The 19,647-nt window shown below is 43.2% G+C and overlaps 1 protein-coding gene across 3 annotated transcripts in view; it reads left to right on the top strand.

The window, feature by feature from the left end:
* NLGN1 (neuroligin 1) overlaps positions 1-19,647 on the top strand; it is a 790,542-nt gene that overhangs the window by 290,950 nt on the left and 479,945 nt on the right. The gene's annotated exons all lie outside the window — the stretch shown is intronic.

Here is a 19,647-nt window from a genome sequence, read left to right as displayed (position 1 = left end):
TTAGTAGTTGTGCAGTGTTGGCAGTCGAACAAGACTATAGATCAGTATCTACAGCAAGTTCTGCTGCTGGAGAACTAGCTATGTGGGTGTCATTGGTCTGGAACTTACTGCCTGACAGGTGTTCTTTCATGTGATGTAATGTGAGCTTTTCCTCAGCTCCCCCTTCTCTCATCACCTCAGCTCCCTTTGCTCTACCCTCCCTCCCTACCCCACAGCACTTGTACATACCTTGCCAAGCACTTGGCATACATTGCCAAGATCCGCCCTTTCCTCTCCATCCCAACCGCTACCCTGCTCATTCAAGCTCTCATCCTATCCCGTCTGGACTACTGCATCAGCCTTCTCTCTGATCTCCCATCCTCGTGTCTCTCTCCACTTCAATCCATACTTCATGCTGCTGCCCGGATTATCTTTGTCCAGAAACGCTCTGGGCATATCACTCCCCTCCTCAAAAATCTCCAGTGGCTACCAATCAATCTGCGCATCAGGCAGAAACTCCTCACCCTCGCCTTCAAGGCTGTCCATCACCTCACCCCCTGCTACCTCACCACCTTTCTCTCCTTCTACAGCCCAGCCTGCACCCTCCGCTCCTCCACCGCTAATCTCCTCACCGGGCCTCGTTCTCGCCTGTCCCGCCATCGCCTCCGGCCCACGTCATCCCCCGGGCCTGGAATGCCCTCCCTCTGCCCATCCGCCAAACTAGCTCTCTTCCTCCTTTCAAGGCCCTGCTGAGAGCTCACCTCCTCCAGGAGGCCTTCCCAGACTGAGCCCCTTCCTTCCTCTCCCCCTCGTCCCCCTGTCCATCCCCCCATCTTACCTCCTTCCCTTCCCCACAGCACCTGTATATATGTATATATGTTTGTACATATTTATTACTCAATTTATTTATTTATTTATTTTATTTGTACATATCTATTCTATTTATTTTATTTTGTTAGTATGTTTGGTTTTGTTCTCTGTCTCCCCCTTTTAGACTGTGAGCCCACTGTTGGGTAGGGACTGTCTCTATGTGTTGCCAATTTGTACTTCCCAAGCACTTAGTACAGTGCTCTGCACATAGTAAGTGCTCAATAAATACGATTGATGATGATGATGATGATGATACCTATAATTCTATTTATTTATATTAATGCTTGTTTATTTGTTTTGATGTGTATACAACTATAATTCTATTTATACTGATGTGATTGATGCCTGTTTACTTGTTTTGATGTCTGTCTCCTCCCTTAGGTACTGTAAGCCAGTTCTGGGAAGGAATCATCTCTCTTTATTGCTGATTTGTGCTTTCCAAGAGCTTAGTACAGTACTCTGCACACAGTAAGCGCTTAATAAATATGATTGAATGACTGAATGAATCATTCAATTGTATTCATTTAGCACTTAATATGGGTAGAGCACTGTACTAAGTCAGAGAAAGGACGGAGCAGATTTCTGTAAAACCAAAGCGTGGCAGCTACCATAGATTCCAATTCAGAGGCTGAAGGGGAGCATGCTGTGCTCCACAGGTAACATGAAAAATGGCCCCAAGGCCTGAACAGTGCTTGGACATGGTCTAGTGAAGGACTATCATTAGCACGGTCTCTGGTCTCTTCAGGATCTTCAGGAACTGTTTATTTTGGATGGAATTACAGTCTTTTATGATAATAGTAATAATAATAATAATAGCATTAAGTAAGCACTTACTATGTGCCAAGCACTGTTCTAAACACTGGAGAGGTTACAAGGTGATCAGGTCGTCCCACAGGGGGCTCACAGTCTTCATCCCCTTTTTACAGATGAGGGAACTGAGGCACAGAGAAGTGAAGTGACTTGCCCAGAGTCACACAGCTGACAAGTGGCAGAGCTGGAATTTGAACCCATGATCTCTGACTCCAAAGCCCGGGCTCTTTCCACTGAGCCATGCTGCTTCTCTCTTACACTGTTGAGTCATCACCTATCCATAGCAAACCCACGGATACACCTCTCCCAGAATGCCTCACCGCCATCTGCAATCGTTCTGGTTGTGTATCCATAGAGTTTTCTTGGTAAAAATGCAGAAGTGGTTTACCACTGCTTCCTTCCATGCAGTAAACTTAAGTCTCTGCCCTCAGCTCTCTCCCCTGCCGCTGCTGCCCAACACAGGTGACTTTTGACTTGTAGCAAATTGCCTTCCACTTCCTAGTCACTGCCCATGGAATAGAATGGTTATGCCTCTGCTTGACTCTCCCTCCCTTAGTCAAGATTGGTAGAGTGCTGGAAACCCTCCAGGTGCTACCCTGAGATGGGGAGAATGACAGTATCCAGCTGGAATAAGATGAGAGGCCCTCTTCATTCAATTTTCAGTATGTTGGTAGAACAGTCCAGCTGCAATTGTGTATACTGTACAGCGTGGCTCAGTGGAAAGAGCCTGGGCTTTGGTGTCAGAGGTCATGGGTTCAATTCCCGGCTCTGCCACTTGTCAGCTGTGTGATTTTTGGGCAAGTAACAACTTCTCTGGGCCTCAGTTACCTCATCTGGAAAATGGGGATTAAGGCTGTGAGCCCCCCGTGGAAAAAGCTGATCACTCTGTAACCTCCCCAGTGCTTAGAACAGTGCTTGGCACATAGTAAGCACTTAATAATTGCCATCATTATTATTGCTCCAGGGAAGGAGGAGGAGGGTGGTGCGTCATGCTGTGTCACAGTGAACATAGCCAGTTTATTTCAGAGATTTGAGCATGTGAAGCCACATGGCTTAGTGGAAAGAGGAAGGGCCCAGGAATCCAAAGACCTGTGTTTAAATCCTGCCCTGCCTCTAGCCTGCTGTGTTATGTTGGGCAAGTCACTTACCTTCCACGTGGTGCTGTTTTGTCATCTGGAAAATGGACTTTAAATACCCCTCCCCTTTGTACCTCATAGGAGACACAGTCTTTGCCTGACCCGATTAACTTGTATTTGCCCCAGTGCTTAGTAAAGTTCTTGGAAAGTCCTGCATGCTTTCGGTATGCAGGATTCATTCATTCATTCAATAGCATTTATTGAGCGCTTACTATGTTCAGAGCACTGTACTAAATGCTCAGAAAGTACAATTTGGCAACAGATAGAGACAATCCCTACCCAACAACAGGCTCACAGTCTAAAAGACGGGCTCACAGTCTAGAAGTTTATGGCCACTGGAGAAAACCTGAAGGATGATAGTTGTGGTTGCACAATGGTTGTCCAGAACACTGTTCATCTTAAACAAAATGCCTTTTAGAGCCAGCCCAGCTTATTTAACACATCTGCCATAAGTTTCATGATAAGCCTCGACTGAATATATAAGCATTCCTTCATTAACATATTCCATTTTATTGAAAAGTTATTTGGAAGGAAACTTTCAGAAAACACTTTTTAATTATGAAGTGCTTTTTTATGGGAAAAAGGAATTTGATAGGTGTATGTGTATATATATCTATATCACGTACATATATATATATATATATATATATATATACACCTACATGTAAAATTAATTAATAAGCTAGCACCAGACCTTTCTTTGATGCACATATTACTTGAATTTTCAAAATCAAACCAAAATTCTCCTCAGAGGTTATTTAACAACATGGAAAATTGAACATTCTTGATTCTTTCTCATAGAAATAGAAATGAATGACGTGCCACCAACTCTGTTATCGATCCAGTTTACATCCTTCATAATTTTGTCAGCTCTCATCATGCTTCCTCTCAGTCTTTGTCTTTCCAGACAATAATCCTCATTTTTCCAGTCTTTCCTTATTCAGAAACCTCTCCATCCTCCTTGACTGTGATCCTCTTAAACTTCTTCAGAACTATTATGTCTACTCTAAAGGGTGGCTAACAGAATGTATTTGAGCTATGAGTGAATCATGTTGTTACCCAGTGGCAAAAATTAACCCTATTGTTTTATTTTCATTCCCCTTCCTAGTGACGCCCAATATTTGCTTAACCATTTTAATAGAAGCAAATGAATATTTCTTTTTATTCATTTTGAACTTATTGCCTTAAAGTTTTAATGTGTTATTGTGAGATTTGGTTAACAATAATTCTGTCTATCCCCTATGAGCTCCTCTCCTTTCTTTATTTTGTAAACTTAAGACTTTGTCTTTCTAAACTGAACAGCCTTAAGGTCTTGCATCTCTCCTCATAAGGAAGCTGAATCATTTCTCTCATTATTTCAATAGCCTACAGATGTGATTTCTCCAATTCTATAAAGCCAGTCCACATTTCCTTCCGACTCCCGGGCCCATATCTACTAGAAAATACTGCTTAATTTTACAGATGGGTAAACTGAGAAGCAGAGAAGCTAAATAACTTGCCCAGGGTCACACAGCCAGCAAATAGCAGACCTGGGATTGGAACTGAGGCCCCTTGACTCTTTATCCAGTGTTCTTTCCTCTAGGCCCTTGCTTTTGTTTTTTGTTTTTTTTTTGTATGCACATTCTGAGAATTTCTAGCATTTTCTTGGCCTCTTTGGGTTCTGTAGCAAAACCTTTCAATGTTGACGAGAAATTGATAATACTTTTAGAAGTTCAAGGTTTCTTTCCGGCTTTGTGACTGATTGTCTAGAGCCCATCATTATATAGTTATAGTTTAGATTATTTTTTACCTAAATGTATTAATTTGCAAATGCTCATGCTGGAGCTCATCAGCCACTTTTCTGAAGCACTTGATCAGCTTTATGAGGTCTCTCTGCAGTCTGCCCAACAGGGCCTGATATCACCAATTACTCAAGTACTTAAGAATTTTTATCACAGGAGATTAGTCTGTCATTTTGGCGAATCATTTTCTTGAAATGTTTTCTGGCCTGTTGAATACATGAGTTTGGATGGTCTGCCTGTGTTTTGTAATCTTCTAAAAATAAATACATATGAGGTGCCTGTTAGAAAAAATATCAGAACTTGTAACATATTCTTATTGTGAAGTTTTAATTTAGAAATACAGAAATTTGTCATATTGGATTATGTTTGAGATTATTTAACTTGTGGATTTTTGGATTTATAGAATTTGTTTTTTTTCCCCTCAACCAATTATCTTTTGCATGATGCATGATTTCAGATGGAGGTGAGGCTTCCTCAACCAATTATCTTTTGCATGATGCATGATTTCAGATGGAGGTGAGGCATTCTGGGGAGGTATATCTCTTATCAGGTTGTTCCATGGGGGGCTCACAGCCTTAATCCCCATTTTCCAGATGAGGTAACTGAGGCCCAGAAAAGTTAATAATAGGCAGAGAGTCCACAGATTGTTTAGTGACTACTTGGTATTTTCTCATCATTAGTTCTTAATGATGACATAATTCACTTGCAAAACTGGTCACTTAATATACTTTCTTTCAAGGCCCTAGCCTAAAACAAAGATCTTCAATACACTGAAGAGCTGTGGTGGGCCAAACCCACCTCCAAGCTAAGACTTCTCAATTCAAGTCTTTGTATCTTCGCATGAATTGTTTGCTCTCTTTAGGATATCACTCTAGCTGTTAGACATTCCCTCCACTTCTTCTCTCTTCTGCATCACCCTCGCACTTGTATTGGTGCCCTTTATTCAGCCCACGCTCAGCCCCACTGCATTTATGTGCACATCCATAATTTATTTTAACATCTGTCTCCCTGTACTCTCCTTGTAGGCAGGAAGTATGTCTTCCAATTCTATTATGCTCTCCCAGTCACTTAGTACAGTGCTCTGTACAAAGTGCACAAATCTCAATGAATATGATACATAAAGCAATACTTTTATCTACAAGTCTATATCAATCTCTAGGGGGATTTTTCACAAATCTGACAAGGATGGATTTGGGCTTTCTATGAAGACTCAGGCTTTGTGTACATTTTTGCTGTTATAGGCAAGCTGTATTCATTCATGGGCACATGTACAATTTAGTTTTTCTTGATTGTTAAGACAATAGCCTCAGAGATAAGCAAGAGACCATCCAGTGCATTGGTTAGCATGCTCATTTGATCAGGCTTTCCTAATCAGCTTCACAATGAAAATATAATTTATCTTTGCAGATTCATTTTTTATTGGCTATTCAGTCTACTGTTCCTTTACTACTTCCTGGAGTGATTTCTGTTTTTAATGTAAAATTCTACACTTTTAATGGTTGGGCTTTTGTAACTTTAAATCATCTTTATTCCCATTATTATTATTTTTTAAATTAAAGCTCAGATGTCTTGGAATTTTTGTTTATATTTTCCTGATTGAGCCAAAGATTGAAGATGGATATAGGGTTAAAGAGATATAGTTAAGGAGATGTGTCTTTAGAATGAGTAATTACATTTAATTAAGGTATTTTCACAGTTACCTTTTGATTTTATAGAACACTTTTTTTCTGAAAGTACTCTCACATCGCCTATCTCATTTTCATCCTAATCCCTGTGAGGTAGGGAAAGGCAGGTTTTATTATCCTTATTTCACAGATGAGGAACTTTAGGCCTACAAAGCGAGTAAGTGACTTGCCCAAGGTCACCCAGCAGGTTGTACCAAAGCTGTGACTAGATTCTGGATCACCCAACCATAACTTTTCCACTCCACCAGCTGCCTGAAATACTGAAACTGCCGATAATACAGTCCATAACTAATTCTTGTATTTGAAAAATGAATAGCTATTCTGACTTATGAAGATTATTAATAATGATAATGATAGTGCTACAATCAATGATATTTATTGAGCACTTGCTGTGTGTCGAACACTATACTGTTTGGGGGAGGACAATATAACAGATTGGTAGACACGTTTCCCTGGCCTCAATGAGATTACTATGAGCTGAGCACTGTTATAAATAGTTTCAAGATAGTCAGTCAATTAATGATCCCTTACTTTAGGCAGAGCATTGTACTAAGCACTTGGGGTTGGTAGACATGATCCCTGTCCACAGTAATCAGGTTCCATATGGGGCTCCATATGGGGAACAGATTTTTAATTTCTATTTTGCAGATAAGGGGACTGAGGCAGAGAAAATGCAATTTATCCAAGATTTCATAGCAAATACGTGACAGAGCCAGGATTAGAACCCAGGACTCTCAGGTCCATACTCTTTCCACCAGTCCACATTGCTTTCGTCTTTGTGAAGTATAAAGAAGTTGCTTTGCCCACCATTTTGCCTTGTAAAAGCGATATAGACATGATAATTATGGTTTAGGAATAAAGTAACAAAATTTTTAAACCACAGCATAGAATTCATTAATTTTTCTTAGTTATATTTATTATTTGCTCTCTGCCAGGCACTGTACTAAGCACTGGAGTAGATATTAGATGATCAGGTTGGACATCATCCATGTACAACATCATCATCATCAATCGTATTTATTGAGTGCTTACTGTGTGCAAAGCACTGTACTAAGCGCTTGGGAAGTACAAGTTGGCAACATATAGAGACAGTCCCTACCCAACAATGGGCTCACAGTCTAAAAGATAGTACACATAGTCTTAATCTCTGTTCTGCTGAGGCCCAGAGAAGTTAAGTGACTTGCCCAAGGTCACATAGCAGACCAGTGGCAGAGCTGGAATTTGTACCCATGTCTTCTGATCACTGGGCCTATGCTTTTTCCACTAGGGCATACTGCTTCTCCTCTTAGCTCCTTTTCTTTGATCTTTTTATCTCTCCATCGTCTTTTATGTGGAAACATCACGATACATAGAACAAGCAAAAATAATTTGAAAACTAAACAAATTCTTAGAATTTCTAGTTTATATACTACTTTGTGTCCTTCAAATAAGCCCTACATATTGCCTAGTCATTTCATTTGTTGTGCTTTTCAACAAGAGTTGCCACTGGCTTGAAGGATTGTTTGTCGAATTGGGTAGGGGGGACTGCCCCGAGTCTCTTATTCTAATGGATTTTAAGTCCATGCAATACCAAAATATATTTTCATTGAAGCAGTCAGAAGTCAGTAGCCAGTCATAAAGTTGAATTGGCCTCTTCTAAATGTGATAAGAATTTAATTTTTGAGAATAGGAATGACTGAATAAAATATGGCAAACATTCCAAATTGAGAATATCAGATGAAATATCTAGCAATTATACTGACACCTCACATGTTATCGGGTTAATGTTAGGGATATTTGATACTGACAATTTAAATCACAATTTAAATTGAATGAATGAATGTAATGATATCTTTTAGACTGTACACTTGTGGGCAAGGAGCATGTCTGCCAACTCCGTTGTATTATACTCTCCCAAGTGCTTATTTAGTACAGTGCTCTGCACACAGTAAGTGTTCAATAAATACAACTGATTGATTGACTTCAACATGATAAATGGTGAGAGCATAATTGTTTTATGGTGGAGTGCCTAATTCCACCAGTCACTTCTGTAATGAGTGAGTCTTGTCTCTAAAGAACCCCACATTAAGGAGAAATCACGGTGTAACAAATGTTAAATTCTTGCAAAATACCTATTTCTTCTGACACTTCATCATGTCCTATCTAGGCAGACACATATACTTCCCTATTTTTCATTAGCCTAACAGAAACAAATGTTATGGCAGAATCGGTTATACTGCTTTATGATGGGCCATGGTGACCACTAAATAATAATAATAATAATAACGATGACGGTATTTGTGAGGTGCTTACTATGCGCCTACCACATATATAAATATCAATCAGGAAGATTGGTACTCTGTGCTAGTTCCCTGTTCTGGATCCAGTTTTCCTGAACTCTGAGATCCATCCTCACACTCCAAAGATGCTATCACAATGGAAGCAGAGAATGTGAGGGATTGAATTTGTGGCATCATGTTAGCAGAGTAGACTTTGCATGTTGTAGGTGGATTTTCATTCCTTTTCCTGGGATCCTATCTTCCCTTGCCCCAAAACCTAAGCTTGAGCCCCTCCCTGGTCACTCATTGCTTTTCTCTGTAGTAGTCATCGTAGTCCCCAGAATTTAGTATAGTTCTTTGCACATAGAAGACTTAATAAGTACAATTGATTTGTTGATTGATATGTGATGTGGATATGATTTGAATTAGAGGGGTTTCTTTGGATTACAAATGTGTCTGGGAGTCTTACAAAACTACCAATCCCTAATAGAGGAGGTTGAATTATGATCCAACATGGCATCACGTCTCCTATGGTTGATATCTAGCAGTCATATGATGCACCCTAACATCATCCTGGGGCCCTCCCCTCAAGCTGCTCCCAGTCACTTCGGAGATGCTAAAGGTGTATCCCCTTCCACTCACACAGGCCCTCGTGGAGCTTTCCCCTGCTTCCTCTTTGTCCTTTCAAGATACGGTAGCCTGGGGGCTGGAGGAAACAGAAGGGATTGTCCCAGTTGGATAAAATCATTCCTGAGGCTCCAGGACAGAGCTGCGTCAGTTATTCCTCTGCCTCTTCTCTGTCCAGAATGGTTTCAGTGACCTGGACAGGGAGTCTGTGACACAGATGAGGCCATAGTTGTGACAGCAGCTGTAGCTCTTCACACTAGGCCAGGTGAGCCCTGGCTCCGTCCCTTCCTGCAGAGAGGTCTGTCCGTCCCTCTTTGTTGCTCCACTCCCCAGAGAACCAGAGTGGCTATAGCTTTAGTTTTTCATTCTCCTGTTCTTCAATGTCTGGAAAGGCTATGGTGGCCTGAACAGCGCTCAGTTCTGGGAGAAACCACATGCAGAGACTTGGTTCCCCTGACCTTGACCTGAGAGTCTGTGGAAGAATGTCCCACCTCCTCCTTCCCCAACTGCCCCGTGATCACAAAATCGGGTGATTTTGCAATTTAAACTCAGAAGACAATAGGTCAGAAGCCAATATCAACCACACATTTATGGGATCATCTTAATAAAAATTATTAATAAAAATAATAACAATAATTATGGCATTTGTTAAGCACTTACAGTGTGCCAGGCACTGAATTAAATGCTGGAGTAGATACAAGATAATCGGGTTGGACAAAGTCCTTTTCCCACTTAGGGTTCCCGGTCTCAATCCCAATTTTACAAATAAGGTATTGGAGGCACAGAGAAGTTGAATGGCTTGTCAGTTGTCACCCAGTAGACAGGTAGCAGAGCCAGAAATGGAACCCGTGTCCTTACGACTCCCAGGCTGTACTCAATCTGGATTTAGCCTGATTTTATCTATATATCTCTAATTTTATTTATTTGTATTTATGTCTCTCTCCCCCACTCTAGACTATAAACTCATTGAGGCCAGGGAATGTCACCGTTCATTATTGTATTGTACTTTCCCAAGTGCTTAGTACAGTGCTCTGCACACGGTAAGTGCTCAATAAATATGATTGAATGAATGAAATATTCACTGTGCTAAGCCCTTGGGAAGTACAAATCGGCAACATATAGAGACGGTCCCTACCCAACAACATGATCACAGTCTAGAAGGGAGAGTTGATGCATTAATGCATCATAGTGCAGAATGTGCCAGTATGACATGGAACCATAATAATAGTACTGCTATTAGAAGTAGCAACAGCCAAAATAGTAAAGGCTTCTATAAGTGATTATTGTGCATGAAGCACTGTTTTAAACACCACAGGGGCATGATTCCATTAAGGGCAGGATACAGAAATGATTCCTTGTCCACAGGGACTCGCAATCTGGGAGGTGAGTGTAAAGAGAAGAAGGGCAGACACCCAGGGAAAGGACAGCAGGGTAAAGTCAGCAAAAACAACAATTCAATAAAAACAAAGCCAATCGCTCTTTATTACTGCCTGGGAGAAATAATCCTCAGGTACTTTACTGTACCATAGAGGGCCTTGAATGCCACAACTTTTCACTGTTCTAAATGTTGTAAATGTTTCTTCTGCTCATCTTTGACTCTGGAAGGAGTGTGGAGATATTCTCGGGCAATGGCGAGCAGCAGGCAGCGTGCTGTCCTAGTTGTCAGGTTGCTTGCACTAAACCTAAAGTCCTAATGTACTTGTGATTTCATTTATACATGTATTATAGAAGCAGCGTGGCTCAGTGGAGAAGAGCCCGGGCTTTGGAGTCAGAGGTCATGGGTTCAAATCCTGGCTCCGCCACTTGTCAGCTGTGTGACTTTGGGCAAGTCACTTAACTTCTCTGGGCCTCAGTTCCCTCATCTGTGAAATGGGGATGAATACTGTGAGCCCCCTGTGGGACAACCTGATCACCTTGTAACCTCCCCAGCACTTAGAACAGCGCTTTGCACATAATAAGCAATTAATAAATGCCCCCAAAAAAACCTATCACTGAAGCACTAATTCATTCATTCATTCATTCATTCAATTGTGTATACTGAGTACTTACTGTGTGCAGAGCACTGTAATAATAATAATGATGATGGCATTTATTAGCACTTACTATGTGCAAAGCACTGTTCTAAGCACTGGGGAGGTTACAAGGTGATCAGGTTGTCCACATGGGGCTCAATCTTAATCCCTCTTTTACAGATGAGGTAACTGAGGCACAGAGAAGTTAAATGACTTGCCCAGTCACACAGCTGACAATTGGCAGAGCTGGGATTTGAAACCATGACCTCTGACTCCAAAGCCCAGGCTCTTTCCACTAAGCCATGCTGCTTCTCTTCTTCTCTTCTGTACTAACCACTTGGGAAGTACAAGTCAGCAACATACAGAGATGGTCCTTACCCAACAATGGGCTCACAGTCTAGAAGGGGGAGACAGACAACAAAACAAAACATGTGGACAGGTATCAAAACTGTCAGAATAAATGGAATTATAGTTATATGCACAGAATTAATAAAATAAGTAGGGTCGTAGATGTGTACAAGTAAAATAGAGTAATAAATATGTACAAATATATATATATATATATATATATATATATATAAGTGCTGTGGTGGGGAAGGAGATAGGGTTGGGGGGCAATGGGGAGGGGAGGAGGAGAGGAAAGAGGGGACTCAGTCTGGGAAGGCCTCCTGGAGGAGCTGAGCTCTCAGTGGGGCTTTGAAGGGAGGAAGAGACCTAGTTTGGCAGATTTGTAGAGGAAGGGCATTCCAGACCAGGGGAAGGAAGTGGGCCAGGGGTTGATGGCATGAGAAGTGAGAACGAGGCACAGTGAGGAGGTTAGCAGCAAAGGAGCGGAGGGTGCGGGCTAGGCCGTAGAAAGAGAGAAGAGAGGTGAGGTAGGAGGGGGTGAGGTGATGAAGAGCCTTGAAGCTGAGAGTGAGGAGTTTTTGCTTGATTCGTAGGTTGACGGGCAACTGCTGGAGATTTTTGAGGAAGGGAGTGACACAATAATAATAATAATAATAATGGCATTTATTAAGTGCTTATTATGTGCAAAGCACTGTTCTAAAGCTCTGGGGAGGTTACAAGGTGATCAGGTTGTACCATGGGGGGGCTCACAGTCTTCATCCCCATTTTACAGATGAGGGAACTGAAGCACAGAGAAGTTGTGACTTGCCCAAAGTCACCCAGCTGACAAGTAGCAGAGCCGGGATTTGAACCCATGACCTCTGACTCCAAAGCCCGGGCTTTTTTCACTGAGCCATGCTGCCCAGAGTGTTTCTGTACAAAAATAATCCGGGCAGCAGAGTAGAGTATAGACTGAAAGGGGGAGAGACAGGAGGATGGGAGATCAGAAAGGAGGCTGATGCAGTAATCCAGTCGGGATAGGATGAGAGATTGAACCAGCAAGGTAGCAGTTTGGATGGAGAGGAAAGGGTGGGACTTGGTGATGATGTGGAGGTGAGACCATTAGGTTTTGGTAACGGATTGGATGTGTGGGGTGAATGAGAGAGCGGAGTCAAGGATGAAACCAAGTCTGCGGGCTTGTGAGATGGGAAGCAAAGTAGTGCTGTCTACAGTGATGGGAAAGTCGGGGAGAGGACAGGGTTTGGGAGGGAAGTTAAGGAGGTCAGTCTTGGGCATGTTGATTTTTGATGGTGGGTAGACATCCTGATGGAGATGTCTTGAAGGAAGGAGGAGATACGAGCCTGGGGAGAAGGAGAGAGAACAGGGGAGGAGATGTAGACTTGGGTGTCATCAGCATAGAGGTGATAGTTGAAGCTGTGGGAGCAAATAAGTTCACCAAGGGAGTGAGTATAGATAGAGAATAGAAGGGGATCAAGAACTGACCCTTGAGGAACCCCTAATTCATGGGAGTATCCTTCTCCTCCTTCTGCCTATCTGTAATATATTTTACTGGATGTCTACACAAGTTCTTTGAGGTCAGGGGTCACAGCTAGAGTGGCAACATGGCTTGAAGAAGCAGCATGGTGTAGTGGATAGAGCACCAGTCTGGGAGTCAAAAGGTCAAGGGTTCTAATCCTAGATCCACCACTCGACTGCTGTATAACCTGGGAAAGTCACTTCACTTCTCTGGGCCTCAGTTACCTCATCTGTAAAATGAGAATTGAAACTGTTTACCCCACAAAGGACAGGGGCTTTGTCCAACCTGATTACCTTATATCTACCCCAGTGCTTAGTACAGTGCCTGGCACATAGTAAGCACTTACGAAATACCACAATTATTACTATTATCATTATGACTACTAATTCTATTACACTCTCCCAAATTCTTAGCGCAGTGTTCTTTCTACACATAGTAGATAATAATATGGAATAGTATGGAAGCTGTGGGCCCTAGTTGATAAAAGCATGGTTCTGGGAGCCAGGGGACCTCTAATCCCAGTTCCTCCACTTGTCCGCTGGGTGACCTTGGTTAAGTCACTTAACTTCTCTGAACCTCAGTTTCTTCAACTGTTCAATGGGATTCAATACAACTGGAATTCAATAACTCTGCTCACTCCTGCTTGAATGGGAGCCCCATGTGGGACAGGGAGTATGTCCCACCTGGTGAACCTTCCAGCACCCAGAACAGTGCCGAACACATAGTAAGCACTTAACAAATACCATTAAAAAAAGGTATTCAATAAATATTGATTGACTGATACTCGGGTGTCTTCCCTGTCACAAGGTGGAAGTTTCCCAGATGTGGAAGGGTAGTCCTCAGAAATTCACATATAGAGTGATTGCTTTCAATGTCGTTATTAATAACTAAATGATATAAATGCAGATGGAAACAGGAAGTGTGATAAAGAAAAAGAAAAATGTCACTGCTGCTTTAGTGTCTAAAAAAATGTAAACCATTCCTAGTCTTTAGACAATTAACCACATAGGAATACATCTTCTCTGATGATCACTTCCTGCTCTACTGGCCTATCAGCTGAGGTAGTTTAGCATCAAGTCAACTACTGTGTCATCATCATCATCAATTGTATTTATTGAGCGCTTACTGTGTGCAGAGCACTGTACTAAGCGCTTGGGAAGTACAAACTGGCAACATATATTGTTTGAGACTGGGTTTGTTTATTTTTGTTTATTTTGTTTATTTTTGTTTGTTTTTGTCTCCCAGCTTGCATGTGTACCCCTTTAGTTTTCTCTGTAGCATCCATCTGTTTGACAATGTAGCTATCCAGTCTATATAACCTGCCAATCCCAGATGTATTACTATAAGCCTTGTTTAAATGCTGATAACTGACTGTATTTTAGGACCTTGGCAAATTTATCCTCTCAGTTGAGGTTGAATATTGTTTACAGTTGACACTGGTGAAACTGCCCAAGGAATGGATGTGTTTCATAGTCATGCAGAAGGTTGGACCTCTTCATAGTCCTTCGTTTTGGTTTGGATCTCGGCACTCTTTGATCAGCACATTCTGCTCATCTCTTCTTTGATTTTCTACTTTGTCTATCTCTTGATAAGTGGATGGCAGAATTTAGTGACTTGTTGACATCCTCATCTCACTAAGGTTGTTAGACATAACCTGTCTTCTGGCAGGTTCTTGTAATATGGCATTACCTATAAATTCTGAGTGGTTGATTTATAATTACTATACATAGTGGTAGTAATGACATTTATTGAGTCCCTTCTTCCTGAACGCAACACACTGCACTAGTTGCTTGAAATCAATCAAATAATGATACTTAGTGAATGTTTACTGTGTTCAAAGCCCTGCACTTCAGTTAATCGATCACTTTTATTGAGCAATTACTGTGTGCAGACCACTGTACTAAATGCTGGGAGAGTATGAGAAGCAATGTGGTTTAGTGGAATCAATCAATCAATCAATCAATCGTATTTATTGAGCGCTTACTATGTGCAGAGCACTGTACTAAGCGCTTGGGAAGTACAAATTGGCATCACATAGAGACAGTCCCTACCCGATAGTGGGCTCGCAGTCTAAAAGGGGGAGACAGAGAACAGAACCAAACATACCAACAAAATAAAATAAGTAGGATAGAAATGTACAAGTAAAATAAATAAATAAATAAATAAACAGAGTAATAAATATGTACAACCATATATACATATATACAGGTGCTGTGGGGAGGGGAAGGCGGTAAGGCGGGGGGATGGAGAGGGGGACGAGGGGGAGAGGAAAGAAGGGGCTCAATCTGGGAAGGCCTCCTGGAGGAGGTGAGCTCTCAGCAGGGCCTTGAAGGGAGGAAGAGAGCTAGCTTGGCGGATGGGCAGAGGGAGGGCATTCCAGGCCCGGGGGATGACGTGGGCCGGGGGTCGATGGCGGGACAGGCGAGAGCGAGGTACAGTGAGGAGATTAGTGGTGGAGGAGCGGAGGGTGCGGGCTGGGCAGTAGAAGGAGAGAAGGGAGGTGAGGTAGGAGGGGGCGAGGTGATGGAGAGCCTTGAAGCCCAGGGTGAGGAGTTTCTGCCTGATGCGCAGATTGATCGGTAGCCATTGGAGGTTTTTGAGGAGGGGAGTGATATGTCCAGAGCGCTTCTGGACAAAGATAATCCGGGCAGCAGCATGAAGTATGGATTGAAGTGGAGAGAGACACGAGGATGGGAGATCAGAGAGAAGGCTAGTGCAGTAGTCCAGACGGGATAGGATGAGAGCTTGAATTAGCAGGGTAGCGGTTTGGATGGAGAGGAAAGGGCGGATCTTGGCAATGTTGCGGAGCTGAGACCGGCAGGTTTTGGTGACGGCTTGGATGTGAGGGGTGAATGAGAGAGCGGAGTCGAGGATGACACCAAGGTTGCGGGCTTGTGAGACGGGAAGGATGGTAGTGCCGTCAACAGAGATGGGAAAGTCAGGGAGAGGACAAGGTTTGGGAGGGAAGACAAGGAGCTCAGTCTTCGACATGTTGAGCTTTAGGTGGCGGGCGGACATCCAGATGGAGATGTCCTGAAGGCAGGAGGAGATGCGAGCCTGGAGGGAGGGGGAGAGAGCAGGGGCAGAGATGTAGATCTGGGTGTCATCAGCGTAGAGGTGATAGTTGAAGCCGTGGGAGCGAATGAGGTCACCAAGGGAGTGAGTGTAGATTGAGAACAGAAGGGGACCAAGCACTGAACCTTGGGGAACTCCCACAGTAAGAGGATGGGAGGGGGAGGAGGAGCCTGCAAAAGAGACTGAGAAAGAACGACCGGAGAGATAAGAGGAGAACCAGGAGAGGACGGAGTCTGTGAAGCCAAGGTCAGATAACGTGTTGAGGAGAAGGGGGTGGTCCACAGTGTCAAAGGCAGCTGAGAGGTCGAGGAGGATTAGGACAGAGTATGAGCCGTTGGATTTGGCAAGCAGGAGGTCATTGGTGACCTTTGAGAGCGCAGTTTCCGTGGAATGAAGGGGATGGAAGCCAGACTGGAGGGGGTCGAGGAGAGAGTTGTTGTTGAGGAATTCTAGGCAGCGCGTGTAGACAACTCGTTCAAGGAGTTTGGAAAGGAATGGTAGGAGGGATATGGGACGATAACTAGAAGGTGAGGTGGGGTCAAGAGAGGGTTTTTTTAGGATGGGAGAGACATGGGCATGTTTGAAGGCAGAGGGGAAGGAACCAGTGGAGAGTGAGCGGTTGAAGATGGAAGTTAAGGAGGGGAGAAGGGATGGAGCGAGAGATGGAATGAGTCAGGGTTTAGGAGTCAGAGGTCATGGGTTCTAATCCTGGCCCCGCCACTTGTCAGCTGTGTGGCTTTGGGCAAGTCACTTCACTTCTCTGTGCCTCAGTTCCCTCATCCGTAAAATGGGGATTAAGACTGTGAGCCCCACGTAGGACAACCTTGATTACCTTGTATCCCCCCCAGCACTTCGAACAGTGCCTAGCACATAGCTCTCAACAAATACCAACATTATTTTTATTATTATTACAATACAACAGAGTTGGTAGACACATTTCCTGTCCACAACAGGTTTACAGTCTTGAGCGGGAGGCAGATAAAAATAATTAAATTATAGTTATGTACATAGGTGCTATGGGAAAAATACCAAATGCTCAGAGGGAACAGATATAGGTGCATAGATGGAATGGTAGGGAGAGAGAGTCTGGAGAAAGAGGCCTTAATTGAGGAAGGCCTCTTGGAGGAGATATGACCTTAGTGAAAAGTATAACAGAAGAACTACATTATCCGAAACTAAACTTCTCATCTTTCTTCCAAAGTCTTTTCTTGTTCCTATCTTTTCTATCTTGGTTGACAACAGTTAATAGCACTATTGATATAAAGCCTGAAGCTCTTATTTGAGACTTCTGTGGGAGTAACAATTCATTCTCCATTGCAGAACAGAAAACAAGTTTCTTCCACTGCAATTTTATTTCCCATTTAAACTTGCTTCAAATGGAGATGTGCTAAGTGCACTTTGAACTATGTTTAGGAAGTACTCTAGGGAAACAGAGCAACACGTGCTTTGCTGATTGCAAAATAACCTGCCACATAAGCCAGTCACCTTGTCCCCTCTGTGGGTGCATGATGCAAAGACCCCTGTGCTCACCTAGTGAAGTGACAACATAAAAGATAATTTTGCTGGGCTAGAGGATTGAAGTTGTATTCAGCTTCTTTCCTTCCCAATTAACATTACAGTCTCATCCCCCAACGGAGAAGCAGTGTGGTTTCAGTGGAAAGAGCACGGGCTTTGGAGTCGGAGGTCATGGGATCATTCATTCATTCAATAGTATTTATTGAGCGCTTACTGTGTGCAGAGCACTGTACTAAGCACTTGGGAAGTACAAGTTGGCAACATATAGAGATGGTCCCTACCTAACAGTGGGCTCACAGTCTAGAAGGGGGAGACAGAGAACAAAACCAAACATACTAACAAAATAAAATAAATAGAATAGATATGTACAAGTAAAATAAATAGAGTAACAAATATGTACAAACACATATACATATATACAGGTGCATAGGGGAAGGGAAGGAGGTGAGATTAGGGGGATGGAGAGGGGGACGAGGGGGAGAGGAAGGAAGGGGCTCAGTCTGGGAAGGCCTCCTGGAGGAGGTGAGCTTTCAGTAGGGCCTTGAAAGAAGGAAGAGAGCTAGCTTGGCGGATGTGTGGAGGGAGGGCATTCCAGGCCAGGGGGAGGACGTGGGCCGGGAGTCGACGGTGGGACAGGCGAGAGCGAGACATGGTGAGGTGATTAGCGGCAGAGGAGCGGAGGGTGTGGGCTGGGCTGGAGAAGGGAGGTGGAGGGGGCCGAGATGATGGACAGCCTTGAAGCCGAGGGTGAGGAGTTTTTTCCTGATGCATAGGTTGATTGGTTGATTGGTATCCACTCATCCCAACTCCGCCAATTGTCAGCTGTGTGACTTTGGGCAAGTCACTTAACTTCTCTGTGCCTCAGTTACCTCATCTGTAAAATGGGGATTAAGACTGTGAGCCCCCCGTGGGACAACCTGATCACCTTGTAACCTCCCCAGCACTTAGAACAGTGCTTTGCATAATAAGTGCTTAATAAATGCCATTATTGTTATTATTATCCCTCCAAGGACTTTCAACAGCTCACTTTTTAAAAAAAAACTGGGGATAGTCAAGCCAAAAGTTAATGGTATGGAGAAGCAGCATAGCCTGATGGAAAGAACTTGAGCCTGAGGACCTGTTTTCATGTTTGTTTGCTTTAATAGTATTTATTAAGTGCTTACTGTGTACTGCGTAGGATACTAAATTGTGGAGTAGATACAAGATAATTAGATGGGACAGAGTCCCTGTCTCACATGGGGTTCCCAGTTGAAGTGGCAGTTAGAAGAGGTATTTAATCCCCATTTTACAGATAAGAAAACTAAGGTATAGAGAAGTAAGTGTGAATGACCCAAGGTCACACAGCAGGTAAGTGGCAGAGCAGAGTTTGGAGCAAGGTCTTCTGATTCCCAGGCCCATTCTCTTTTCACTAGTCTATGCTGTTACTTTGCTTCTCTGTTCTATTCCTGACTGCCACTTACATACTCTGTGACCTTGGGCAAGTCACTTTATCATCATCATCATCAATCGTATTTATTGAGCGCTTACTGTGTGCAGAGCACTGTACTAAGTGCTTGGGAAGTACAAGTTGGCAACATATAGAAACAGTCCCTACCCAACAGTGGGCTCAAAGTCTAAAAGGGGGAGACAGAGAACAAAACCAAGCATACTAACAAAATAAAATAAATAGAATAGATATGTACAAGTAAAATAAATAAATAAATAAATAGAGTAACAAATATGTACAAACACATTTACATATATACAGGTGCATAGGGGAAGGGAAGGAGGTGAGATTAGGGGGATGGAGAGGGGGACGAGGGGGAGAGGAAGGAAGGGGCTCAGTCTGGGAAGGCCTCCTGGAGGAGGTGAGCTCTCAGTAGGGCCTTGAAGGGAGGAAGAGAGCTAGCTTGGTGGATGGGCAGAGGGAGGGCATTCCAGGCCCGGGGGATGACGTGGGCCGGGGGTCGATGGCAGGACAGGCGAGAACGAGGTACGGTGAGGAGATTAGCGGCAGAGGAGCGGAGGGTGCGGGGTGGGCTGTAGAAGGAGAGAA

This window comes from Tachyglossus aculeatus, chromosome 1, assembly GCF_015852505.1.
Source record: "Tachyglossus aculeatus isolate mTacAcu1 chromosome 1, mTacAcu1.pri, whole genome shotgun sequence".
Classification (NCBI taxonomy): Eukaryota; Metazoa; Chordata; class Mammalia; order Monotremata; family Tachyglossidae; genus Tachyglossus; species Tachyglossus aculeatus.
The sequence above is the reverse complement of the archived record's forward strand: the minus strand, read 5'-3'. Positions and strand labels throughout refer to the sequence as shown.